Source organism: Sarcophilus harrisii, chromosome 4, assembly GCF_902635505.1.
Source record: "Sarcophilus harrisii chromosome 4, mSarHar1.11, whole genome shotgun sequence".
NCBI classification, from domain to species: Eukaryota; Metazoa; Chordata; class Mammalia; order Dasyuromorphia; family Dasyuridae; genus Sarcophilus; species Sarcophilus harrisii.
Genome location: NC_045429.1, coordinates 331,367,330 through 331,374,316, shown reverse-complemented (window position 1 = coordinate 331,374,316; position 6,987 = coordinate 331,367,330). Strand labels below are relative to the sequence as shown.

The 6,987-nt window shown below is 37.0% G+C and overlaps 1 pseudogene; it reads right to left on the bottom strand.

The window, feature by feature from the left end:
- Window positions 1-215: 215 nt before the first annotated feature.
- LOC100916650 lies at window positions 216-425 on the bottom strand (annotated as a pseudogene).
- Between the last annotated feature and the right edge of the window lie 6,562 nt (window positions 426-6,987).

Below are 6,987 nucleotides of genomic sequence, written 5' to 3'. Positions count from 1 at the left end.
CATTATGTAGATATCAATGTATTTGGGTATTAACAATTGCATCTTATTTATAGAGAACAACCTTGGTCCATTACACATATAATTGAGAACAGCAACCAGTCTTTCTATCAAGGTACATAGCTGCAAGGGTCAATAATCAAGTTTCATATTTTTTCCTGTGGGCAAATCCTTTATTTATAGAAATCTGACACCAATTAAATTCTGACGTTTTCCAACTACTGGATGAACAAGATGCTGAAAACCAGTACTACACATCATATTGCTACATAGAATCTTTTATTCACCGATTCTGGTACACTTTTAAAAAATATGCACAGACCAGTTTTGTCCAAGAGCCTAGGAGCCAAGGATCAGATATATGGACAGGTACATATAAGCAGCAAGACTACTGTCAGTACGTTCTGAAAGTTGAAAATGGCAGACATAGTGAAACCTCTGATAGTCTCACCCACATCACCCTTCTGGGGCAATGGGTAAACAGATTGTAAGGATCTTGATGATGGGGATTATCTTTGTTTTTATTTGTATTTGTATCCCTAGCACTTAACACAGTCCCTGACTTATGATAGGTACTTAATAAATGCTGATAGACTGATTGCTCCAATCTGATTTGAAACCAAATCTTAGCCAGATAAATTTGACTTTGAGGCACTAAAACAGGATATTGTAACATTTCAAATGGATCAATGAACCATGGGTGAACCTGAAGAAAAATGGGAAAAAAAACCCTAGGAATGAAATAATTATATCTCAATTGATAAAGGAGAAAAAATTTTATTTATTGAGCAATGGAAGAAATGATTGAATACAAAATCTGTTGATAGCGTTCAGGTGTATCCAGCTTTTTGTGACAAGTTCATGGGGTTTTCTTGGCAAAGGTACTGGAGTGGTTTGCCATTTCCTTCTCCAGTGTTTCCTCATTTTATGGATGAGAAACTGAGGCAAATAGGAGTTAAATAACTTGTCCAAAGTCACACAGCTAGTGCCTGAAGTTGCATTTGAACTCAGACCTTCCTTACTTCAGGCTGGGTGCTTTATTTATTGCCCTACTGGGCTTCCTCACAGCCAAAATAATTAGATTTAAATATGTAAAAAACTGAGAAGTCATATAAACTGCTCATTATAAACAGAAACGAGGTCAGGAGACATTGTAAGTGAGATTTTATTATTTTGCATCAACAGACATATCCCTGTGTTGCATATTAATATATGTGTCTCCTCCTTTAGAAAATATGGTGGCTTGGAATTTATTATTTTATATATTATACACACGCATTTTCCCCTTGTTTTATTTGTTTATTGATTTAAGCTGAGATTTTCAGTCTTCCTCTCTCCTCTTACCTCTCCAAAAGAAAGAATAAATGATTTACATTTCTCCAAAATGCTCTGGACCTTCCTCATCTGGGAATTGTCCCCACATCTGTGCTTCAATCCTGAATCCTATCCAGCTTCTGAATCTCCTCAAGCCAACATCCCTTGGCATCATATTCAGGCTCAGCTGGCACGAGTCCCACTTCTTAAATCATTTTTAATATTAAACATCATAGACCAAGGTCCTTCTCTTATCTGAGTGTGACTGCTCTCTCCTTCCATCCCAGTCATCTCATGGAATGCTTTGAATTTCATACCAGGTAAAGGGAGGAGGCAAGAAAGCTCCAGGGCGAACACCCCAGTGATGAAATAAAGATGAAATTATATTGGATTCCAGTAGGGAGTGTGTAGAGTTTATTGAGTAGGAAAAAAACATGCTTCTATTTGTACTCCAGGAAAAACCCTTTAGCAGCTGTGTGGAAAATAGATTGGAGAGGGAGAGGCTTGAAGCAGGGAGACTAATTATGGTAATAGCCCAGCTGAGGGGACCAGGAGGATTTGGGTTAGGGTCCTGTGTGAGAACCTGAGTTTTACTGTGTGAAAAGAGAAGGGGACAGACATGGAGATGTGGACATAGGAATGACCAGATTTGGCAACTGATTGGACATGTAGGGTGAGGGAAAGTGAACCAAGTAACAATGAAGCTGTGAACTTGTGCAATTGTCAAGATGGGGGTGCCTTCTTCATCAGTGATGGATAAGTCTGGAAGAGGAATGGCTTTAGAAGGAAAAATAATATGATGAGATACAACTCATCCATGCTTGTTCCACCCAAAGTGGAAAAAAGGACACTGGACTCATCACAATCCAAAAGCTTAAAGACTACCTTCTGAGGGTCACCTACTGTTGTCACTAGGTGATTTAGTGAGCAGAGGGTGGATTTGCTTTGGGTGCAGGAGAGAAGTTTCCCTGTGGTACCTGCATAGGTATTGGTCTGGTGTCCAAATAGTAGTTATAACTGCCAGGAAGGGCCAACAATGGACACCAGAGGCTGGGAGTCTGCAAAGCAGAGGGAAAAGGTAAAGTGAGGGAATATTAGACCTTAAGCAAAGAGCTTAAGAGTTGTATTAGAGTCAAGTCTCATGATTATCTCTTTGTGGGAAGGCAAGATGAGACTCTTTTCAGCCTTAGATTGGTTGATCATGAGCTCCTTAGTCCCATAGTTTTCTTGTACTTTATGGTCTTAACTTTGGATACTACTAGTCAAAGTGCTTTCTCTCTCTCTCTCTCTCTCTCTCTCTCTCTCTCTCTCTCTCTCTCTCTCTCTCCTTCCCTTCCTCCTTCCCTCTCTTCCTCTCCCTCCCTTCCTTCCTCCTTCTCTCCTCTCTTCCCTACCTTTTCTCCTCCTTCCTTTCCTCCCTCTCTCTTCTCTTCCTCTCTCTCTCTCTCTCTCTCTCTCTCTCTCTCTCTCTCTCTCTCTCTCTCTCTCTCTCTCTCTCTCTCTCTCTCTCTCTCTGTCTCTTCTCTCTGTCTGTGTCTCTGTCTCTTTCTTCTCTCTCTCTCTCTCTCTCTCTCTCTCTCTCTCTCTGATTCTCTTTGTGTATCTGCTTCTCTATCTTTTTTTGTTTCTCCTTTCTGCTTTATTTATTCATCCATTTATTTGTTTGTTTGTTTGTTTATTTGGCCTCTGTTTCTTTTGGAAATGGAGCTCTTTTTTGGTAGGTTATCTACCAATTCCTGGTCCAGGCAACTTCCCAAACCATTGTTCCAGGTTCTTGTTCCCAGCTTCTCACATCAAAAGCTCCCACTGTCATTCAATAGGCTAATCAATAAGCATTTATTAAGTCTCTGCTATGTGTAAAGCAGTTAGATGGTGTTTTCAACATTACTTAATTTTCCAAATTATATGTAAATATAGGTTTCAACATTTATTTTTGTAAGACTTTGTGTTCCAAATTTTTCTGCATCCTTTCCTTACCTTCCCCCTCACCAAGACAGCAAACAATCTGATACATGTAAAATCCTTTTTTAAAATTTCATATTTGTCATGTTGTACAAGAAAAATCAGACAAAAAGAAAAAAAAAACACATGAAACAAAAAAGCAAACAAATTAGGGTGAAAATACTATGCTTAAATCTATATTCTGTTTCCATGGTTCTCTCTCTAGATGTGGATGGTATTTTTTATCCCAAGTTTATTAGAATTGTTTTGAATCACCACATTGCTGAGAAGAGCCAACTCTATCAGTTGGTCATTGCATAATATTGCTGTTACTGTATACAATATTCTCCTGATTCTATTCACTTTAGTTCATTTAAATCTTTCCAGGCTTTTCAAAAAATAAACTTGCTCATTATTTTTTATAGAACAATAGGAATATTAGTGGTAAGAGAATATATTTTTGTCTTTATATGTCCAGTATCTAATAATAATAACTAGTATTTATATAGTAGTTAAATTTGCAAAGCACTATGCATATGTCTTCCTATTTGATTCTTACAGCAACTCTGTGAGAATATGTGCCATTCACCCCTTTTTGTAGTGGCTAAAAACTGGAAACTGAATGGATGTCCATCAGTTGGAGAATGGCTGGCTGAATAAATTGTGGTATATGAATATTATGGAATATTACTGTTCTGTAAGAAATGACCAACAGGATCATTTCAGAAAGGCCTGGAGAGACTTACACGAACTGATGCTGAGTGAAATGAGCAGGACCAGGCGATCATTATATACTTCAACAACAATACTATATGATGACCAGTTCTGATGGACCAGGCCATCCTCAGCAACGAGATCAACCAAATCATTTCCAATGGAGCAGTAATGAACTGAACCAGCTATGCCCAGAGAAAGAACTCTGGGAGATGACTAAAAACCATTACATTGAATTCCCAATCCCTATATTTATGCACACCTGCATTTTTGATTTCCTTCACAAGCTAATTGTACAATATTTCAGAGTCTGATTCTTTTTGTACAGCAAAATAACGTTTTGGTCATGTATACTTATTGTGTATCTAATTTATATTTTAATATATTTAACATCTACTGGTCATCCTGCCATCTAGGGGAGGGGGTGGGAGGTAAGAGGTGAAAAATTGGAACAAGAGGTTTGGCAATTGTTAATGCTGTAAAGTTACCCATGCATATATCCTGTAAATAAAAGGCTATTAAATAAAAAAAAAAAGAGAGAGAGAGAGAATATGTGCCATTTTATTTCCACATTTATAGATGGTGACTTGCCCAGGGTTTCTCAGCTGGTAATTGTCTAAAGTATGGTGTAATGGATAGAATATCAGACCTGAATTCAGAAAGAGTCATCTTCCTCAGTTCAAATATGGTCTTAGAATTAGCTAGCCATGTGATGCTGGGCAAGTCACTTAACCCTGTTTTCTTCAATTTTCTCATTTGTAAAATAAACTAGAAAAGGAAATGGCAAAACACATGAGTATTTTTGCCAAGAAAACCCTAAATAGTGTCACAGTCAGATGCAACTGAAAAACAACTAAAGAACAAAAATTCCTACTTCCATGCACAAAGTTTTTTTTTAAAAAAAAAAATCCTTTTTCCCAAGGAACTCACAGTCTGATGATAGAAACAAAATATAAGCAACTATGTACAAACAAGGCATATAAATTAAGGTTAAGTACTTGTCTTAGGTATAGTATAGTAATTAGAATGCCAGGTCTGGAGTCAGAAAGACTCTGTCCTGAATTCAGTCTTGTTTCAGACTCCTAACTTTAAAATAATGTTTGCCTTAGTTTCTTCATCTACAAAATGATCTGGAGAAGGAAATGGTAACCACTCCAGTATTTTTGCCAAGAAAACCCCAATTGAGGTCACAAAAGAGTTGACACAACTGAAAAAAAAAAAACAAACAACTGAACAAGAGAAGGCAGACAGTTTAAGGAAGATTGGGAAAGACTTGCAAAAGGTGGGATTTTAGCTAAGCCTTGAAGGAAGGCAGGAGACAGAGATATGAAAGAGTTTTGAGTTTTCCAAAGATGAGAAATTGAGAGAGTGAGGAAATGAGGATGAACTTGGTTTCAAGCATTGGGAGCCTGGGAGGGTGGTGATGCTCTTGACAGTAAGAGGGAAATTAGAAAAAAGGGAGGATCTGGGAAGAAAGGTGAATTCAGTTTTGAACATAATGAGTTTTTGATGACATTACAAAATTTATCTTCCTGGAAGTCTTCTGCTTCTACATTTTGGATATACAGTCTAAATATACAATCAGATTATATATCAGATTGGATTAGGGAAGTCTCCCAAACAGTGGGGTGGGAGGTGGTGATTCCCAGTTAGGTCTTTGTTACAGAGTGTGATTAAATTAGGAAAACTTTTTTCTCCTTACTAATATTCTTTGGAATTCAATTCTTCACCATTAACTGTAGGGAAGAGAGTCTTAGTATCAGAAAACATGAATTAGTTCCCTGTGTGGGAAGTCATAAGCTTTCTGAACCTCAATTCTATAAAAATAAAGTTGGATTAGATCTTCCAGTTTTAAATAAACCCTGTGATTTTTCTCTTCTTCCCTTTCACATCTAGAATCTTACTAGCTCTATTTCACTGGAACCGTTCACCAATAGGCAGCTTTAACAGCAGATTCTTGACCTTTTTATATCAGCTGACATTGTCTGCCAATTTAATTCAATAAGAATGTATGAAGAATCTGTTATGTGCAACAGATTTTTCTAGGTATTATAGATTATCAAAAAAAAATGAAAGAGAAAAAAATGAAAGATCATAGAACTCAAGCTGGAAAAGACATCAGACTGATTCAACCACCTTCTTTTTATGGGTAGGAAAAATAGACTCATAAGGATGAAGTCTGTTAACCGTGGGTCACACAGATAAGAAGTGTTAGAGATAGAGGAAGAATTCAAAACCAGGTCCTCTGACTTCAAAATCAGTATTCTAAACACGATATCATATGGAGTTCCTGACTTCAGGAAACTCATGTTCTGGAGTTGAGTAAGATATCCTGTAAGTTGTTCAGTTGTTCAACTCTCTATGATCCTATGGACCATAACCATACCACAGACCTTTATATCCTCCAGCACCTGCCAAAGCCTTTCCAAGCTCATCTTTGTTGCTTCTGTGATACTATCTATCCATCTTATCCTCTATCATCCTTGTCTGCTTTTGCCTTCAGTCTTTCCTAATATTAGGGTCTTTACATTCATGTACCAAACTTGTTCAGCCATTTCCTAATTTAATGGCCATCCCCTCAATTTCCAATTCCTTGCTACTACAAAAAAAAGCTGCTATAAACATTTTTGTATGGATTTCCTTTTCCTTTGATTTCTTTGAGATAAAAACCTAGTAATGGTATTGCTAGATCAAAGGGTATGCACAATTTGATTGCCCATTGGATATTGTTCCAAATTGTTCTCCAGAATGATTGAATCAATTCACAACTCCACAAATAGTGTATTAGCATCCCAATTTTTTCACATTTTACATTTATCATTTTCCTTTTCTGTCACTGTAGCCAATCTGATAGGAGTGGAGTCACCTCAGAATTGTTTTAATTTGGATTTCTCTAATCAATAGTGATTTGGAGCATTTTTCTTTTTTCTTTTTGTATTTTTCTTCCCCCCTAGTTACATTTAAAACAATTTTTACATCTGTTTTTAAAACTTTTGAGTTCCAGATTCTCTGCCTTATCCC